Source organism: Humulus lupulus, chromosome 4 (assembly GCF_963169125.1).
Source record: "Humulus lupulus chromosome 4, drHumLupu1.1, whole genome shotgun sequence".
Lineage (NCBI taxonomy): Eukaryota > Viridiplantae > Streptophyta > Magnoliopsida > Rosales > Cannabaceae > Humulus > Humulus lupulus.
Window position 1 is genome coordinate 72,699,072 of NC_084796.1, and position 22,451 is coordinate 72,721,522.

At 39.6% G+C, this 22,451-nt stretch overlaps 1 pseudogene; it reads left to right on the forward strand.

The window, feature by feature from the left end:
* LOC133832282 (alpha,alpha-trehalose-phosphate synthase [UDP-forming] 1-like) overlaps positions 1 to 22,451 on the forward strand; it is a 68,118-nt pseudogene that overhangs the window by 21,885 nt on the left and 23,782 nt on the right.

The window sequence follows — 22,451 nt, forward strand, 5'->3', positions numbered from 1 at the left end:
TGGTGGGGGCCTCTCGGCCCTGCCAGCTTGATGGTTTCGCGCTGGGCGATCTGGACGAGGAACTGGACGCTCTTCGGGGACGGGCTGACGTCTCCGGATCTCCTCGGCCCTCCTTTGGGAATTTCCCCTATCTCTTCTGGGTGTCCTCGAGGAAGGCTGAGAGCTAGGGGTTGATGTCCTAACCGAACGGCTGTACTGCTGCGGTTCGGTCTGAGGCATTTCCCTGAAGTTCGCCTCTTGATGGCGTGATGAAGGGGTGGAGTTGGCTGCAGGGAGTTTACCCGAACGGCTATACCTGGATCGATTACTCTGGCGAGACTTAGGAGCCTCGCCTTGCCTCTCTCCAACGTTACCGTTGGTTGTGAGAGGGGGTAGTCGACTCAGAATATCCTGGATTTGCTGATCAGCTGCTGCTAGCTGGCTCCTCAGTTGAGCATTCTCCATCTCCACCGCAGTATAATAACCTGGATTCGGATTAGGCGGCCGGGGCGTCGAACTACCAGTATCGTCTTGGCCGGCCGGCTGCTTTCCTGGCCTTTGCTGGACTTCAGGAACTTGCTCCTCGGGGAGGGCAACATGGCGGGCCTCCTGCCCATCATGCTGTTCTGTCTCGTTGCCATGTTTGGATCGAGTGGTCACCATAGTTGTATGTTTGTGGTAGTACTAATTAGATTCGCTCTCAATGAAAGCACCAAACTGTTGACGCGGTTCTTCGGCAACAGGTAATTAAGAGAAGAAGAGAAAGAGATTAGTACTTAAAAGTAGAACCGCCGCAGATATGAAATCTTTGTGAGAAGAACTAGGTGACCCTAAACACGTTTTTTAAGTGGTTCGAAGGTTAAAATCCTTCTACTCCACTAGTCAATATTATTGATCTTTTCTGGGTAATTGGTTTACAAAATATATAGTTCTTACAAGACTATTTTTTCCAACCCCTATCAATTCCCAGGGTCTCCATATTTATAGGAGAAGGCACCTGGAAATTGGTAGGGAGGTCATCCCGTGACCTTACCATTTGTCATATCAAGTCTGTGATATTCATGATTACTTCCTAAACCTGACACACAAATGTGGTCTAATCAGTATGGAAGGAGATAATGGGCCGCACGGCCCAACCCATCCGTGGGTGTCTGAATACGCACGTTCCTGCGGCGTGTCCGAGAAGTCAGGGGGATATCGGACACGTGATGGCAGGATTATGCACGTTTATCTTGCGTGTTGACCTCCCATAGGGTCAGAGCTTCCTGAGAAGCTCGCTACCGGAGCAATCCATAACCCGAGCTGATCCTTCAGTGGTCGTCGGATGTTGTTCCCAGCTCCTGGAACAACAAGAAGGAGCAGGAAACTCCATCCCCTCGAGCTAGAAAGGGCCCGTCCTGAAGATAAAGCCTCTGGCCTGTGGGAGCCTCGGGCTAAATCATGTTTAGTCCGAGGATCGTCCTGCTAAACAGCCCGTGGGAAATCCAGGGCGTACAAATGAACTTATACAATTAAGTCCAACTCAGGTAAATGGGCCTTAACAATTAGGCTTGTATGGAGGAGGGTTGGGTCCAGTATGTCGTTCCCACTTCAAAGGCCCCCTATCTTCCATACAAGGTCCAAAAGACAGGAATTTAAACATTCGTTTTATTAATTGTTATTAATTGAATAGGCCCACTATAGTCATGCAAAGCAAATGGGCCTTCACAAGTGGAATCACCCACAAGAGAGGAATTTAAACTTTACATTTTCTAATGGGCCCAAATAAAACCTATCATTTTATGAATATCTTATTTGGCAAAATACCATATATCCAACAAACATATGGGCCACTATATGCATCTAAGCCCAATTGCAAAAATACCACATATAATGCAAACAAACATGTTATAATTGGATGGGCCTAATCATGTTACTATATGAGCAATTCTATGAATTTATGCAAAAATACCACAATTTATTTCATTTGCAAAAATACCACAATTAATTATATAGAATTTATCAAAAAATTCAAATTAATTAAATTTTTACAAAAAATAAGTCAATTTAAATGAAATTTATCAACAATTAGCAATAGTTAATTTAAATTTCATTTATCAACAATCAACTTGGTTTTAGGTTAATTTGATAAAAAATATTAATTTAATTTTAATAGGATTTATCAACAATTAATCAAAGTTAATTTAAATCCCATTAAAAAAATATTTTATTAATTGGCTGAAAAAAATGATATTTTTCAAATTTTAACCAATTTTAAATTTTAAAATCAATATCTTAACTATTTTCCAAAATATATTGTGTTGTTATAACTATTGGCTAATATTTTAACAATTAAAAAATACAAATAAATATAACAACCCAAAATATCTCAAATAGTTAAAAAAATTCAAATATCCATAAAAATATCTAACTAACAATGTTCAAATTTCAAATAATTTAAATATTAAAAAAACTATAGAATAAAAAGATATTTATATTTTCAAATAAAGATTTAATAAAAATATCAAGAATTTAAATGAAAATATCTTAAATATCTGATATCATAATTATAATATTTTAATATATTAAAAGATTTAAAATTAAGTTGTTAGTCTATTTTTAAATTTAAATTTGAATATTTATAGAAAATATCTAATTATTTAAATCTCAACTAACAAAAATATCTAATTTTAAAAAAAAATTTAAATGATAAAACAAAAAAGATATATTTTTTTTTAGTTTCGATTATAAATAATTTATTTCCACAAATTAAAAAAAAAAATGGATGTACAGTACCCGAAACGGGTACTGTTCACCCTTGGCTGAGCTGCAGGTGTCGTGTGCGGGGGCTGGGGTGCGCGCCGGTGTGCGGTACGCGCGTGCACATGGGAGCCAATGCAAATTTTTTTCAAAAAAATTTTTTTGAGCAATTTTTCAAACCAAAACCATTTTCTAATTAATTTTGCTCATGTTTTACACAAAATAAAACATATATAAAACTTAATAGCATAGAAAAAAATAACAAAATAACCTAAAAATTGCTAAAATTCACATAAAATCAGTATGTTCATAAAAACATGAAAACCATCCAATTATTCAAACATATCAAATAATCCAATTTTAAACATGTTCATGCATGAAAATAAAGATTACCAAAGGCTCTGATGCCAGTTGTTGGATTAGCTTATACATGATCTTTATTTATTTTCATGTACATCTAATATTAAGCAAATTAATACGAGATAGCCTAAAAAATGTTTCTAAAATTGAATTCAAAGAGAAACAAAGAATAGAATACTTACAGTATACGCATCGGAATTAAAGAGTCCTTCCTTCAGTTTCTCTAACTCTTATATCCTCTCTGTCGCAGAGTATTATCAAGAAACTGAACCGAACTTCTATTTTCTTCACAATCTTCCAATGTATCCTTAGAACCACCTAGACTAGTGTGGGCAATTCTCTACACATGAGATAGATATAGAGAGAAGAAGAGAAAATAACAAAGAGGCTTAGAAAAAGACTTGTGTTTAGAGAGAATCTAAAACTATCAGAAAATCTGACTTGTGACTTATCAAACTTATGTTTTGACTTCTCTCTAAGCACTCCTTTTATAGACTCAATTAGACCATTTAATTTAATTAAAAAATCAATAAAATAACATCCATTTTGAAGCCCTAGGTCGAAATTATCATGGGCTATAGGCCCGTGAAATTTCCCATTTGATTATAAGCCCATTGGACTTAAAATCAAGGCCTGTATTATTTTCTATTGATTTAATTAATTAAATAATTATTTAAATCCTTTATCAAACTAATTATTTATAATTTGAACCTTGATTTAAAATTATTTATTAATTTAGATACCAATTTATCTTAATTAATAAATCTGCCATAATTTCTCTTTTCTTCTCAAAATTACACAACTCTGTGAAACTATCCAAAATTGACCTGGTCAACTTTGATAATTCTAATTGATGATTAAATCAATTAATTGAGACTATCTAGATGATTTTATCCAAGGTACAATGGGGACCATGGGCCTATGAAATCAAGCTCCAATAAGTTATCATAAATCTAACAAATAAATTTACTAACTTATTAATTCCTCGTGACTCCACTATAGACTTTGAATTGCACTCTTGAATTCATAGAACGCTCTATAACAAATATAGATACACTATTAATTATCCATTGTTACAACCATAATTGTCACTCAATCCTCTATAGACGGTCTACAATGAGATAGGACTAAAATACCGTTTTACCCCTCATTGTATTTTATCCTTAAAACACTTAGTTCCTTGTAAATGATATTTCAGTAAACTAATTTAATTACTGAAATGAGATCTCTATCATTTAACACCTTGAACCAAACTAAAAGGAAACCATCGTTTCACTTCTTCATCAGAAGCTATAGATGTTCATATCTATGATTAACACTCCCACTCAATTATATTACCGAGTTCCCAAGATGTAAGTATGGGCTAGTCCGTAGGGTAAGCTGGTAACGAACAAGTCAAAGAACTCAAATAATACAATCAATTAGAATACTAACCACTCAGAATTGAGATTGAATTGACCTATGGTCAACTATATGATATGATTAGAATAGATAATAAAGGTATGTTTACTTATCTTATCAACTGTCAATATCGGTCCTATCCGATGTAACAAATACATCTGATCTTATGTACTTTGCTAATGTTCTGGAAAGAACATAACACTGTAATGTGTAAGTAGATCATATCGTAGATTGGCAAGTCAGTGTAAATCCGGTGTACTGACTAATCTTAGGACTAACTTATTTTTAACATATAATCATATTTATATTCCACTGTGATTACGTCACTATAAATAAGATTAGCTATATGCTTTGGATTTAATAGAAGTTTATATTAACCAAATAATCATGAAAATAAAACATGTGAGCAAAGTGATTGACCAAGTCAAAAAATAATTTATATTCTTTTATTGATAATAAAAGGAGATTACAAAGAATGTGGGTTTTAATTAGGGCATAAAACCCCAACTATAGGCTTACCTGGTACGATTAAAATAGGACCTTGAAAGTGTTAAGCTTGGTGTAGATCACATAAGTGACCCATCTATGTGGTATCTTGATGAGTAGGTCGCATCATTGTGCCCCATCTTTGTTTTTCTCTTGGATTGAACCTTAGTTTCTCATGCCAGTGCATCAACTAAATGTCTAAACATAAACGCTAATAAGCTATATGTATTTTCATTCATATGATATTTATACACTCTAATTTTGCTATGATTATTTCTCACATGTTAGATGTAACTTTCGAGTTCCTAAGGAGTAACGATTGTGTACTCTTTTTTATCCTATCTTTCTTTCTTTACAGGATCACTTTCTTGATTTCCATGCTTTATGCGCTCTATATGCTGTCACAGGTACAATTCTTTGTTCTCCTTTTTAATCTACTCTTGGATAATTTTAATCTGCAATGATGCATTCCAATTTTCTTACTTAATTTATTTCTGCGCATACCTTTTTTCTCTTGATTTCGTTATTGTAAACTTACCTGCCCCCTCTCTTTCCCTACTTCCTTTGGGGTTTGAAAAAGCTATCTTAAAAGTCATATTTTACATCATATTAGCTATCTGTTTATTTGGATATAAAAAATATCTCTGAATATTGTTGCTAAGAAACTCTGAGTATGAAAGACAGAGTGCTACTATAACTGAAATTAGTGAATTATAAGCAGCCCCGTTTTAAGGTAGTGACATAATCCCGGATTAAGTGGGAAAAAAATTTCAAGTTCGCATGAAATGTCTTCAAGCAGCCTCATTTGCATCTAAATACCCATTTATCTTTTTCAGATGTAGCACTAGTCACATCTTTAAGGGATGGTATGAACCTTGTCAGTTATGAGCTTGTAGCATGCCAAGATTCAAAGAAAGGAGTCTTGATTCTTAGGGAGGTACTTTCTGGAGACTTTCATGTCTACTCACGCTTTATTTTTATTTCATTTTTAACCATGCAAATAATTGATACCATTATTTATTGCTTTCTTGTGCTCAAATAATCTCATCATAATTGATACCATTATTAGTAAAACATCAAATAATACAACATGTGTATGCATTAAGAAAATGAGCACACTAAAATAGAATTGAATTATGCAGAAATTGTTGATGATGGTGTTGTTATTATTCTTGCTGCATCTATTCACCTTTCCATGCCCAAACAATGTCTTTTAAAGCTGGTCTTATATCCTTTTTCATTATTGTTTTGTATTCCAATGTATCACCACTGGACTTGCTTACCTCAACCAGGGGAAAGGAGGGTGTGAATTCATATATCTCAGCTTGAATTGAAATTGGTCCTTTTCTGCCTTTGATCCCTCCATTTTAAGAGTACATAAGATAATTTGGAAGATTTTTTTTAAAACTTCTTACCATAACAAATGCAAGGCACATTACTTTCAGGTTTTTTTGGCTTCAGTAAACTGAATATATATTTTGAATGCAAGAAAGCAACATATACAAACAAATGCATTGATCTTAAAGTGCAGTTGGTATCTTGTAGAGTAGTTAACTAAGAAGTAGTTGAACATTAGACAATGAGTTCTTTCATTTCATAGTCATACAATTATTTGGCTCCCTGAGTACAAGCCTAGGTGGTATAAGTTCACCATCCAACTATTCTGTTACTTGGAAATTTGGAGTCGATAATTTATTCTCGCTCCATGAATGGCGCCTAATAACTAAGTTTATATAGCTTATGTCTGAAGGAAGTAAAAAGGGGTTTTCAATAAATTAAGGATATACATACATAAATATATATATGTTTTTGTCTTAGTACTGAGTTTTCTGTTTTTGGATGATGATAGAAAATTGGCTGAGATTTCTGAACTTTCCATTTGCTATAGAACTCAATTTTTCTATATATATTTATATATTGGCTGAGATTTCTGAACATTCCATTTACTTTTGCATAGAGCCATAGATCTATGATAAATAAAGTAATAAAGGGCCATCGATTGTAAGAACAAATCTGAGTTTATAACCATTTCTCAATGCTATGAACTAATGAACAATTTATACATTATATATAGATTATAGTTTATGCAATGAGGGTGTTTGAATGAATGCCTTATATAAGATTCCAAGACTAGCATACTTAAGGTTTAAATATAGTTTATACTCTTGTTAATGAATTTTCATGCATCATACTTGAATTAATCACTTAATAAGTCTTTTCAGAAACGAAAATTTATGTATGAACTACAGTTAAGTGTTATACACTTTGAATCATACAAAAATTGTTTCCTGAAGCATAAGTTTAAAATTGAAAAAAACATGGAAAAAGAGAGATTGCTCTCTTTCTCAAATTGAGTTTCAAACAATTTAGTTTGATTAAAAAACATTTGAAGGCTAGATGATAAAAGCATTTGTTTGCTTCGATTTATTGGCTTAATCACTTTATCATAATTAGCTTTAGGTTTCTAAATTCCATTTGCTATGAAATATATTATTGATTCACTTTCTGACTTGAAACTGATTCTTTCCGTTTTCAGCTTAATCAAAGTCTTTATGACAGTCATCAAATATATTCCTCAGGTTAGAAATGCCTCATTTCTTTTTTCCCAATTAGAAAAAATATCAATTGTTTTCAATATAATCTTATGTAACATCAGTGATAAAATAATTTAGCTATCCAAAAGGTTTTCTTTTTCCTTTCTCATTACTGTATGATTATAGAATTAGAGACAGTAATACTATGTTGTCAACAGTTTTTCTATATCCTTTGCCCCTATAAGTTATTTTGATGGTTTCTTTCAGGAGACTGCTCATGAGACAGTAATACTATGTTGTAATTTATGCATGCTATATGTTTTTGAAGTAATGTGGTGCTTGCATAATAGCTTTTTGTTTGGTTGTTTATTCTAGGTGTCAATATCTCTATTTGTGTTTGGGTTTGGATTGTGTTAAAGGGATTGTCAATATCTCTCTTGATGTTGCAAAATAGTACTTGATTCATAACTAGAAGGGATCCTTCTCTGACAATGATTTTGGTTCAGAATTGTTGGTTAATAAAACTTTCAAGTTTAGTCTGTTGTGTTTTCTCTCTTTGTTTTGTCTTTTGGCAGTGGCTTCGATCATAAAGCACACTCTACTGCTGATTTTTGTAGCTTAGTTTATTGTGGTGTTCTATTTGTGTTTCTCTTTTATGAGTTTCTTATGGCTTGTTGGACTTAGTCTAAATACATGGTCATGCTCTTTATTTAATCTCTCAAACTATTTCAGACTAATGAATTGGCACAACCATTTATGCTCTTTATTGCTTCTTTTTTAGTAAGCCTAATCACATGTTTGCCTTGCACACATATAATATGAGTGTCATCTAGATTCTAGGCCATTGGATCTTATATATATCTTACATCATGCAGCTATGTTTATATGCACACAAGCATATGTAGTGCTCTTTATTGCTTCTTACATTATGCTATTATATTTATATGCACAGAATCATATGTTTATGATTCCACTGCTCTTAAGACCATTGAGATTCATTTAAAGAGTGAATTTATAATAATTTAGGATCAAAATATTGTATTCTTCTGTGATTCTATAGTAGTTTATAGTAGTTCACGAGGTCTGTTGATTTATTGCTATGCACTCTACAATCAAATTCTTTATTTCACAATCTCTTGTATAGATTATGGCAAACTTTGACTCATGAAGGGTGATTTTGGTGCCTTCAATTTGTACAGTAGCATGTTAATGATTTTTGTTTTCAGTATTTATTACTATTATCTCTTTTCTATTATTGCTAGGTCCTAAAAGCTAATCTCAACAATTTTATTACTGTTATGGTTGGATTAGTATGGTACATATATAAATTTTGTTTAACTTCTCTATCATTTCCTTCCTCTCTTTCTCTCTCACACATATACATGAACACATGATTTCATACTAGAAAAAGAACCAATGTCTTATAATTTAGTGTTTGGTTTCTTTGTTTGCTTTGGTGTAGTTGTGAATTCATTATTTTGTATGTGGTGTCCCCTCTTGGAAATAATTTCCATAACATTTTTCTTGAAGTAATTTGTGATGCTAGATAATAAAAATAAAATATATATTTGTTTATTTTTGCAGATGTGACAAGAAAAATAGAAAAGGATACTTAATTTTGAAGGCTTTGTGTTGAGCAGCTCTAGAATATTTTGTGCTGAAAGTAGCAGAATATGTTGAATATTTAAGACTACTTGAATACTTAAAGAACATTTTGTCGTTGATGACAATGTTGAATGTTTTAAACTGATTTGTGGATTGTTAATACAATGTTGAATGTTTTTACTTTTTGTTATTTGAAAATCAAGTTCATTTGATGATGCTAGTATATATTAGAAAGTTAATTTTAATTATATAAATAAAAAATAAAAATATAATAGAATAAATTAGTGTTATATAAATGAATATATAATGAGAATTTAAACTTATCTAAATATTAAAATAATACAAAAAATGTGTTATAATATCTATTACAATAACACTTTTTATAAGTAAAGAATTTTGTTATGCAAACTTCATTATATAACACAAAAAATGTGTTACACTAAAGTGTAGTATAACACAAAAAATGTGTTATACTAAAGTGTAGTATAACACAAATTTATAAGTATTGAAATGTGTTATATAATCGACTATAAATAATATAATTCAGCACTTATCTATTTATTAAAATAACAAAGAAAGTGTGTTATCGTTGACAGTATAATAACACATCTGTATAACAATGATAGAGTGTTATGTAATGTACCCTGACCTACGATAACATAGTCGGTCTTAACACATCAAAAAGTGTTATGGTATGTTTTGATAACACATTTTTGGTGTTACTAAAAGCATTTTTTCTTGTAGTGAGCAGTGGGATCTCAAGGGTTCATATAGATGATGTAAACGATGGAGATGAGTGGATATGAGCTTCCCAGAAGATGTTTGTGGAGAATGAATGTATTTAATGGATGAGATGCATCATAGGGAATCGCAAGTATGACACTATCAAGTTTCAAGTAAAGTGAACAATGGAATATGTCGATGATAATATAATTGGACACTATCAAGATCAAAGGACACATAAGCATTGCGACGCGATTGTTAATATAGACATAGGTTAGGGAGTTTACTCCACGACATTATCTTGCGAGGTGATGTTGTTAACTAAATATATACGTGCAGTAGCAGAGGGGGACACAAATTGGACACGCCACAACATTTGGTAGCAAATATCAGCAAAATTTCGATGGAGTAAATGGAGACTAAGGAGGAGGAGAGGCGAGCAAATTCACAATAACATAGTTCAACATTGAGGACAATGTCAAGCTATGTGTTGACCCTAATTTTGGTCAACTGACACGGAGTCAGAAATGCTTGATGTGGACAGATATGTTGAAATGAGAATGACGACAAAAACAATAAAACACACAGGAAGTTATAGTGGTTCGGCCCCAGAACTTGGTAATAACCTACGTTCACTTAAGCTGTTATTGATATAATATTCAAAGGAGAAATCAAAGAACTAGGGTTCAATGAGTTTCACAAACCTCTGAAGAACAATAGAATATATCGAATGTGATAGCTCTAATACACTTGTAAAACTCTAATCTCAAATAATTAGAAAGCAAAAAGTCCCTCTCCTTGAGCTATCTTTCTCTATTTATAGGCTCAAGGAAGATTACATTAATTTGTTACAGATATTATTTCCTAAATAATCGGATACTCAGGAAATCATGGGAGATAATTTCGGGTGTGATTATAACTGCCTAAGATTTTCTCCAAATATAGAGAGTATACGACCAAGCTAGTCGTATATAACCATTGAGCATTGCACCATAGACATCTTTTTGGTCGATGGTCGAGCAAGACTCCTGCCAGATGTCAGCCACGTGTACTAAACGTTTGCCATGTCATCCATGCCTGTTTTTTGGATAACATTTGCCCCCCAAGTTTGTTTAGTGCGACCAGCAATAAAGAAACTTTAGGGAAACAACCGTTCATATGTCCCATGAAATCTTGTCAGAATCCTCGTGCATTTTTTAAAACCGTGACATAATTATGTCTAATCAAGCCTTTTCGGTTTTCAAGAAATCAATTCGACGGCTTATACAGTCCCCCACATTTCAAAAATGGGAAAGTCATGACTGCCACTTTTTGCCATACTTCAGCCTCTATAAGTAACCTTTTTATTTTTCTTACAATTTTTTACTCACCATTCCAGTCAAGAACTTCAAGAACTTTGCCCCAGAGCCCAGAATTTCGACACCATTCAGACGTCCTGCCGAAGGCCTTTCCGACTCGAAATTTCTACCTTTTCCGAATCTCCACCCTTTGCCCAGGTAATCACTTCGTCTTTGAAACTCTTCATTATGCCATGCATGCTGTTTACTGTGCTCTGCGATTTCCTGCGTTCTTGAGTAGAAATTATGCAGATTTTTGTATAAACCATCTGATGCTTGATAGGAGACTGTATTTCTGCTTTACATAAGTTAGGAACTAGTTCGATAGTAAGGGTCATAGGTTTAGAGCGTAAGATCAACGTAAAAATTCAATCTTTAAGCTAGCTGAAAAAACTGGGTTTTTTCCCGCCCTTTAGGAGTTGAAAAAGTTCCTTTTTAGAAAACATTTTATTTCCATTTTGATCCATTTTTCGAACTGTTAGCACCAAACTTAGTGTATGGGTAGGATGCTGCTGGTCAATAGACGCGAGCAACGTTATCCCAATCTCCCACGTAACTCCGCAAGCTATGTGTCTTATCTCCTCCTTTGTCTGTTTGCAGTTCATATGCAAGACCCTTGGGGAGGAGAAAGACCCATCGAAGACGACCTCCTAGCTCAGCTGCTTGAAGGTGAAGAAAACCCCTCTACTCTGATACCAGATATCCCTTTTTCTCGCCCTAGCCCAAACCCTTCTCCCGTCCCAACCCAGAGAATGGCCCGAACAAAAACAAAAGCTCAAAAAAGGAATAACCCCTAACTCCTCAGGCCAGCCTACTGCTGATGCCCCCTCGACCACTGGTCGAGGTGAAAATTCTCCTGATGCCAATGTACAAAGGCATGCCCGTCCTCGACACGCTGCTCAGTCAGATGTCGAGTGGCATGTTGTTCCCCAGAGTAGAGTGACGATACGGATGATTGCCAACTACTTAAATAAGTACAAACTGACAGGGGTGACCCTGGTCAGACCTTCTATCGACCAGAGGGCCAACCTGCCAGGTGGGGCCTACAGCGCCTGGTCGCGGTTTCACATTGAGGCAGGTGCCTCCTTGCCTTTTCACTCATTCTTTCAGGGGGTGGAAAATTATTTTGGAGTTGCCCCCTTTCAAATCACCCCAAATGGATATAGAATGTTGGCCGCACTCTATATCCTTTACAAAATCAAAAAATGGCCATAGCCCACTCCCCACGAGGTCAACTTTCTCTTTGACCTTAAGTCCACCCCCAACCAAGAAGGCATGGGGTTTTTCCATCTTTGTCATCAAGAAACTGGGCGCACTTTCTTGTCTGACACTATTCACATCTCCAACATGGGGAGGTATCATCAGGAATACTTCCTTACTCCCGACTTAGCCGCAGACAACCTGGCCTTCACCCGAGGAGGTAAAAATTCTTACACCACTAGCTTCTTCACTTAGTGTTTTCCTGCCACAATGTCTTGACATTCCACTGTGTTCCAAGCCCATGGTTACGTCCAACCCCAACTCTAGGGATGGAGTCAAGGGAGGCACTCTTAGCCAGCATGCTGAATGCTGATAAGAGTGTCAAAAATTTAGTTACTGAGGCTAACCTTAGGCTGGTCAGCCTCTGGAATCCTCAACCAGCGAAGAGCGAACCTTCGGCGGAGAACGCCCAAGCCAAAGTGGAACTCGAGCAGCAACCCCAAGCGTCTCCTCCGCGGAGGAGACCAACTGGGGTTACGATCAGGGAACCTACCGTCCCTCGTCGTGCGGAGAAACCCTTGGCCCCCGAGGGCAAAGGAAAACAAAAGGCTGCTGAGCCTACAGATCTTTCTGACGACTCGTCAGATGAAAACGGTACAATAATCTCGCTTTTAAATCATTTGCCAATTCCCTCTCATCTATTTGATGGGGATGGCAACTTTAGGAATGCTCCCTCCTTAAATTCAGATTTCTTCCAGGAACTGGTAGTTCAGTAAATAATGTTACGACCAGTAGTTGTAGCGTAGGTACTTTACTTATAATGATTTTACTTCTATTCTTTTATCCTGCATGACCATTTAGTCTTACTGCTTGTGTTGCTTCCTTTTGTCCAGGTATGGACTCCGAGGACGTCTTTGAGCACTATCAGGCTGCCGCTACCTCTTCTGTCCCGAAGAAGGATAGCAAGAGGGCTTGAGGGGAAAGCAGCAAGATCCCCTCAAAGAAGGCTCGAACAGACGATGCTCCAGCCACCGCCCCTTCCAAGGAGAACTCACCACCTCCGCCCCCCTCCGAGCAGATGACTCCTACTCCTGTCAACCCACAACCTTCTTCTAAGGCTGCTGACAAGGAGGCATTGAACAACTTTCCCGAAGGCTCCCTGCCCGGCTTCGTGGTCGGCTTTGCCAGGGAGTGGATATACAAGCTTTTAAAGCACAGACGCTGTCAGGCTACCATCACGGAAACTGCTTCAATGGAGGCTGATCAGGTCGTCAACAGAGGGTTGAACGAGATAGTTAGCGTAAGTAGTCTCCTGTTACTTTATCATTTATGTCTGATTTCTTTTCCTTATTTTATCTCATTCTTTGTCTTCAGGGGCTGCTAACTTTAACTGCTGGCTGGCGTCGTGTCGGGGCGTTGGTTTCTCGGGGAAAGAACTTCGACTCCAGGCTTGCCTTGACTAAGCAAGCATTAGAGGCTGATGACAACAAGCTGCTCGAGGAGAATAAGGAGTTGTCAAAACAAGCCGAAAAACTATGCGAGGACCAAGCTACTCTCACCTAGGAGCTTTTGGACGCCCAAGATGGCTTGAAGAAAGCCAACGACTTCCGGGAAAAATTCAGGGAAAGTGCCAAGCTCGTCACCCAAGAATGTAAGCAGCTTGAGCTTGATTTGACCGCCAGCAGGCAGGAGACAAGGGAGCTTGTGAAGCGAGTGCAGGAGCTCGAGGAGGACGAGGCCAAGAATTTGAAGAAGTATAAGGAGGCCACTCACCTCTACTTCTACGAATTCTGGAAGCACAATCAGGAGGCCAACTTCAACTACCTGTCCGAGCGGTTGAAGAGGACTCTGATGGCGCAGTGCGCCATCCAGCTGGAAGAGGTAGAGAAGGCCAAAGTGCCTACCGTTGATGCTGAAGTTGGTCCCTCGGCTGACCAAGGCACTCCTCCCAATCCTCAGGACCCTCCTGCTCCTCAATAATATTTTTTTTTCTTTTATTTCGTTTTCATGGCCCACGGGTCGTATTGTAAAGAAAATTTGTTTTTATTGCTGCGAGGGTAGCTTTACTTTTAATTAAACAATTACATCCGAGAAGTACTGCTCGTGGTGTAAAAGATTGCTTTTTGATATTATAATATTTTTGTCTATTATAAAATCTGTTCGCATGACCGAACTTAGCATAGTACTTTGGCTTGATTTAACAAAATATAGATTTTGAAAAATACTCTAAGTACCGTAGCATGCTTTCACTCATTTTGTTCGTGTGTTTACATACCTCTTGGTATGCTTTGCTATCGATGTACATTATATGCCCCCCAAGTGATCGAGGAGCTTTAGGTCCTTGGTCACTTGCCTTGACCACGACCTGTGCGAACATTGCTGCTCGATAGGAAACGTAACACTTATAATACATCAAAACAACACATGTAATGAACAAATACTTGTAAAAATAAATTTACAAAGGTTGGCAAGAATGATTGGCTGCGCACAGTCCCTTATAATCTCATATTAAAAATGGACTAAACATGTCTTTACGAGTGATCTTAAAAAGATCTTACACTTATAAGGGATTATCCATACAACGTGGCTAACCCTTTTTCGAAACTTGTAAAAAGTAAAAATTAATACAAGCCAGTCCTTTAAAAAGGACTGTTTATTGGTAATACTTGTGCAGGTGTTCTCCGTTCCAATAGCGTGGAATGAGATCTCCGTTTAAGCATGCAAGCTTGTATGTGCCTGGATGAAGGACTTCCTCAATCTGGTAAAGTCCTTCCCAGTTTGGACCGAGTACTCCAGCAGTTGGGTCGCGGGTGTTTAGGAAAACTCGTCATAGTACTAGGTCTCCGACGTTGAATTCTCTTTCTTTCACCTTTGAGTTAAAATACTGGGCGACCTTTTGCTGGTATGCAGCTACTCGGAGTTGGGCTTTTTCCCGTTTCTCTACAAGTGAGTCTAGGGACTCCATCATCAATTGGCTATTCTGGTCCTGGTCGTATGTAGTTCGTCGGTGTGAGGGGGGATCTAACTCGACAGGAAACATAGCTTCATACCTGTATGCTAAGGAAAATGGGGTATGACCTGTCGCTGTTCGATGGGACGTTCTATACGACCAGAGGAATTCGAGCAACTGTTCTGGCCACGCTCCTTTAGCATCTTCTAGTCTTTTCTTCAGGGTATCCTTAAGCGTTTTATTTACTGCTTCAACTTGCCCATTTTCTTGTGGATGCGCGACTGAAGAAAAGCTTTTGACGATGCCATGTCTTTCGCAGAAGTCTGTGAATAAGTCACTGTCAAATTGGGTGCCGTTGTCTGAGACAATTTTTTGAAGCAAACCATATCGGAAAATAATGTTCTTGATGACGAAGTCAAGAACTTTCTTGGTCGTTATGGTAGCGAGCAGCCCAGCTTCGGCCCATTTGGTGAAGTAGTCGACTGCTACGACTGCGTACTTTACTCCACCCTTTCCCGTTGGCAGGGTTCCAATCAAGTCTATTCCCCATACTGCGAAAGGGCAAGGACTCTGCATTTGTTTTAACTTGTTGGGAGCTGTGCGTGGGATCTTGGAAAATCTTTGACACTTATCGCATTTTCGCACAAACTCCATTGAGTCTTCATTCATAGTCGGCCAAAAGTAACCCTGCCTTAGAATCTTTTTTGCCAAACTTTACCCCCCAGCGTGATCCCTGCAGAAGCCTTCATGTACCTCCTTCATCAGCTCTTTAGCCTTTTCCGGTGTAATACATCTGAGCAGTGGCATGGGATATCCTATTCGATACAGAACACCATCGACCAGTATATACCTAGCAGCCTGCCTTTGAAGAGTTCTGGCTTTGTTTCTATCTGTTGATAGTACTCAATTTTTAAGATACTCCCAGTAAGGTGCCATCCATGTATCCTCCATCCAGATTTCCATATTAGTCTCATCCGCTTGTATACTCGGCTCGCATAATCTTTCTACTGGCACAATATTCAACGTGTTAGCGTCTTTCGCGCTCGCGAGTTTGGCTAAGGCATCTGCGTTCGAATTCTGATCCCGAGGTATTTGCTGGAAGGTATACTTCTCGAACTGAGCCAACAGATCTCTAGTTTTGTTTAAGTAGGCCACCATTTTAAGGCCCCGTGCTTGATATTCCCCTAGAACTTGATTCACTACAAGCTGTGAATCAAATACTCATGTCTTTTTCCAATCTTAACCCAGTGAGGAGTGCTTCATATTTGGCTTCATTATTTGATGCAGTGAAGTCGAACCTAATAGCGCAGTAAAATCGATGCCCTTCTGGCGTTATCAATATCACTCCCGCTCCTGTGTGAGATTCGTTGGATGATCCATCCGTGAATAACTTCCACGAGGGAGCTTTATCCTGGGGCTCAGGCGCACTAGACTCTTCGCACTGTTCGTTGTTTGGGAGCAAAATGAACTCGGCAATAAGATCAGCGAAGACTTGTCCTTTTACTGCTGCTCGCGGTGAATATGTAATATCGAACTGCCCGAGTTCGACTGCCCATTTTAATAAGCGTCCAGCTACCTCAGGCTTTTGCAGAATTGCCAAAGGGGCTGGTCGGTTAAGACTGTAATTGGATGGGCTTGGAAGTAAGGACGTAACTTCCTCGAGGCCAAGATTAAGCAATAGGCTAATCTTTTGATGGGAGGATACCTCAACTCTTCTCTGATTAGCCTCTTGCTTACATAGTAAACCGCCTTTTGTACGCCTTCTTTTTCTCGTACCAGTACCGCACTAGCAGCAACTTCGGTGATCGCCAGGTAGATGAACAGAGTTTCTCTTTCGATAGGCTTTAATAAAATAGGAGGTTGTGCCATATGGGCTTTTAGGGCTTGGAAAGCCTGCTCGCAGTCTCCTGTCCATTCAAACTTCTTGTTGCCTCAAAGTAGATTAAAGAAAGGGACACATTTATTCGTCGACTTGGAAATGAATCTACTTAGTGCGGCAATTCTTCCAGTTAAACTTTGCACATCCTTGATCTTCTCTAGCGATTTCATGTCGATCAGGGTTTTTATCTTGTCGGGGTTGGCCTCGATTCCTCTTGAATTGACAATAAACCCCAAGAATTTCCCTGATCTAACTCCGAAGGAACATTTGAGAGGATTTAATTTCATTTTGTACTTGTTTAATACATCGAAACATTCTTGCAAATCCTTCACATGTCCTTCTGCTTTTGTCGACTTTACAAGCATGCCGTCCACATATACCTCCATGTTTACTCCTATCAACTCCTTAAACATGTGGCTAACCAATCGCTGGTAGGTCGAACCTATGTTTTTCAGTCCGAAGGGCATTACTTTATAACAGTATAACCCCGTATCGGTCCGAAAGCTGGTGTGATCCTCGTCAGGGGGATGCATACTAATCTGATTATACCCTGAGTATGCATCCATGAAGGAGAGGATCTCATGTCCTGCAGTTGCATCGACCAGCTGGTCGATCCTTGGGAGTGGGAAGCAATCCTTTGGGCAGGCTTTATTAAGGTTTGTGAAATCCACACAGGTTCGCCATTTGTCGTTAGGCTTGGGAACCAGTACTGGATTAGAGACCCACGATGGATAAAACGCCACCTGGATGAATCCATTCTCCTTCAGTCTTTCGACTTCCTCTTTTAAGGCTTTCGATCTATCCTTATCGAGCAGCCTTCTATTTTGTTGCACGGGTGGAAAACTCTTGTCTACGTTCAGGACATGGCTGATAACTACAGGATCTATCCCAGTCATGTCTTTGTGCGACCAGGCAAAGACTTCCTGGTTCTTCCGCAAAAATTCCACCAGTGCATGCTTCGTGGTTGTTTCTAAGTTTTTCCCGACCTTCACAACTCTGGTCGGGTCTTTTTCGTTAAGTTGGACCTCTTCCAGGTCCTCGATGGGTCCAACATTTTCTTCAAAAACCCCAAAGCGAGGATCTAAATCCCTATCCTCACTTTGGGAAACACCCTATTTTGTGACTCCATCACCGGATTGGGCTTGAGTATCAATAGCCATTTGCAACCTATCTGTGGGAGTGCTCTTTGACGTTCCCCTCTTCGCCTTTGTGACTGAGGCGTTGTAGCACTCCCTTGCTTCTCTCTGATTACCCAACACGCATCCTACCCCTGCGTCTGTTGAGAATTTCATAGCCAAGTGCCACACTGAGGTGACGGCCCGAAGATCAACCAGTATGGGCCTTCCAATGACGACATTGTATGCCGAAGGACAATCGACTACTATAAAAGTAGCGAGTAATGTCCTGGTAGCGGGTGTTGTACCAGCTGTCACTGGAAGTCTGATTGACCCTGCTGGGGCAAGTCCCTCACCAGAGAAGCCGTAAATTGTTTGGTTGCAGGGCTCCAAGTCCTTAACGGACAAGTTCATGCGTTCCATTGAAGATTTGCACAGGATGTTCACTAAACTTCCTGTATCAACTAGTACCCTTTTCACCATCATGTTGGAGATTTGAACGTCCACGACCAGCGGATCAGAATGTGGGAACCAGACATGCTGGGCATCGCTATCAGAGAAGGTTATCTCACCATCCTCTGATCGAGCCTTCTTTGATGCCCTGTCCTCCACAGTCATCATCTCGATGTCCTGGTCGTGACGTAGGGTCCGAGCATATCATTCCCTCGCCTTTCCACTGCTTCCCGCGAGGTGCGGGCCTCCACAGATGGTGAGTAAAGTGCCAGATACGGTGTCAGGCTGCAAAGGTGGCGAGTGTTGGCGTGTGGGTACATGCTCGTTGCCACCTGGAACTTCTCGTTGGGAATTTCCCAAGGCCCGTATATATCTTCTCAAGTGTCCTTGTCTAATAAGGAACTCAATTTCATCCTTCAGCTGGTTGCATTCATTGGTATCATGTCCGTAGTCATTATGATAACGACAGAACTTGGTAGTGTCTTTTCTTGAAATATCCTTTCGAATGGGGACATGTTTTTTTATAAGGCACACTGGAACTCGTGGCCTGATACACCTCTCCCCGAGACTCAATAAGGGCAGTGTAGTTAGTGAACCGAGGTTCATAACGATTGCCCTTGGCTCATTTATTGTCAGAGGTGGAAGGCTCATTGTGCGGCCATTTCCCCCCATTCTTGCCATTGTCGTTCCCGTTGCCTTTGCCGTTGGGTTTGGACCCATTGGCGGGCTTGACAGTCCCCTTATCTTTGCCTGGGGGCTTTCCTTCATTGGCGATGGCATCCTCGAGCTTGATATATTGATCAGCTCGATCCAAAAATTCCTGGGTAGTCCTGACCCCATGCTTTCTGAGGCTGTCCCAGAGGGGCGTGCGGCGCTTCACCCCTGCTGTTATGGCCATCATCTTGCCTTCGTCCCCCACTGTTTTCGCTCCAGTATCTGCTCGCATGAAACGCTGGATGTAATCTTTCAGTGATTCTCCATCTTGTTGGCGTATTTCGACCAGCTGATTTGCCTCAGTTGGGTGCACACGACCCGCATAGAATTGTCCGTAAAATTCCTTCACGAACATTTCCCAGGAAACTATACTTGTAGGAGGGAATTTGAAAAACCACTCCTGTGCAGCATCAGAAAGTGTTGCAAGGAAGATCTTGCACCGAGCATCTTCGGACACTTTCTGAATGTCAATTTGTATCTCAAATTTGTTGACGTGAGATACCGGGTCACCATACCTGTCAAAGTTCAGAAGCGTAGGCATCTTAAACTTGCTAGAAGTTTCTGCCATAGCTATCCTCTGGATGAAAGGACTGACCTTTCTCCTATCATGATCGATATAAGATGTTCTTCCCCCGACCAGTTATTGCACTGCCTGGTTGAGGGCATCTATCTGGGCCTGCACGGTGCTAGGAATCACCGGGGCTTCTGGTGCTGGGGGTACGTACTCGTCGTGCCATTCCCATCGATCGTTGAGTACGTCTCTTAAATCTTCGTCTCTTCTCCACTGCTCGCTAGCTCCAAGCCGGTTAAAGACATTATTTTGTCTAGGCTGCCCCCCAGCATCACGTCTTTCGGGTTGGTCATCCCTAGGTGGTAGGCTTCTGCCCCCACCTCTTTCCTCATTTCTCCGACCGTCATTTCCTCTGCCTGAGTCGGCCTCATTATAATCATGGCCATCTCTGAATCTTGATTGGCTATGATGGGATCGACTGTTCCCTCGGTTGCCTTCCCGAGTTGGAACCTCCCAAGCGTTAGAGGGTGGCCTGCGTTGGTCAATAGGTCCCCGTGCATTATCATGTCGTCGGGGGCCTCGGACCGCAGAGCCTGTCTCTGAGTTCCTTCTGTTGCCAGAAGGACGCTGTCCTCTACTCGGAGGGTTTGGCTCGTCGCCCCTATGGCGTCTAGGACTGCGGGGCGGCTGCCCGGCCCTATTCTGCCTTGGTTGTGGGGGATTGCCGCGACCAGCCTGGGATGGAGGCTGTGCCTCAGGGTCCCTTAGCGGGACATCGCTCTGAGGCATCGGTGGCTGCTCGGGCCTTTGCGGGCTCGAGGGTTGGATAGGCGGGCTAGGATTAGAACCCCTTTGGGGCGGCCCATTTGTAGGTTGATCAGGCTGCGATACAGGTACAGCCTGATTCCTAGCCAACTATAGGGCTGCTTCGAGGGCTGCCATGGCCTCCCTCTAGCGACGGTCCATCTCCGCCTGCCTTTCACTCAGTTCCAGGCACTGTCGTTCAATCTCTTGTTGCTGCCGTGCCATAATTTCGGCAACACTTTCTTGGCTGGCCCTCAGACTGGCCAGTTCATCCTGCAATACCCCCAGGGTATTCCTCAGTGCCTTAGAATCTAACTCTTCCTCATTAAATTCCAGATGAGGCTCATCTTCAATCACGTTTGGAGGAGGAGGAGGCGGGTGAGATGGTGCAGCGCTAGCCGCCTATCCAGTCTTCTTGGTAGTTTTCGCCATTGATATTTCAAACAATATTGTATCAAGCTCTCAATGAAAGTACCAGAATGTTGACCCTCATTTTGGTCAACTGATACGGAGTCAGAAATGCTTGATGTGGACAAATATGTTGAAATGAGAATGATGACAAAAACAATAAAACACACAAGAAATTATAGTGGTTCGGCCCCAGAACTTGGTAATAACCTATGTCCACTTGAGCTGTTATTGATATAAGATTCAAAGGATTGATCAAAGAACTAGGGTTCAATGAGTTTCACAAACCTCTGAAGAACAATAGAATATATCGAATGTGATAGCTCTAATACACTTGTAAAACTCTAATCTAAATTAATTAGAAAGCAAAAAGTCCCTTTCCTTGAGCTATCTTTCTCTATTTATAGGCTCAAGGAAGATTACATTAATTTGTTATAGATATTATTTCCTAAATAATCGGATACTCAGGAAATCATGGGAGATAATTTCGGGTATGATTATAACTGCCTAAGATTTTCTCCAAATATAGCGAGTATGCGACCAAGCTGGTCGTATATAACCATTGAGCATTGCGCCATAGACATCTTTCTAGTCGATGGTAGAGCAAGACTCCTGCCAGATGTCGGCCACGTGTACTAAACGTTTGCCATGTCATCCATGCCTGTGTTTTGGATAACACTATGAATTGACACAACAATGAGGATAAGTAATGAATTTCGACATGACAAAATAAGACAAAGGATACTAGTACAGACTACGGATTTCCTAGGAGAACAATATAATTAGCAATCCTAAAGATGGATGCTAGAATTGGTGGGGCATGGTTAAGAAGACACAAACTTTAGACACCATCACTTGGGCTGACTTTGTACAAGTTTTCAGCAAAAGTACTACAATGCTACAGTACTAGCAACTAGAGTTAATGAGTTGGTGACACTGACTCAAGGTAGTCTTCCAGTCACAGAGTATTCCTAGAAGTTTGACAGACTGGCAAGGTTTGCATTTAAGATAGTCTCAATAAAGGTCATGAGTGTTCAAGGGTTCATAAGGAGACTGAAGCCTATGATTGCCAAGGATGTCAAAATGATCAGTACAGAGCCAGTTAGCTATGTTGAGATTCTGGACAAAGCTTTAGACACTGAGTACATGAAGAGTTGTATATGAAAGTACGATGCTACAAGGAGAGAGGCCAATAAGAGTAAAGTCTTTCAAGAGAGTAGCAAGAGGAGGCCTAATACGGACAAAGTAGTGGC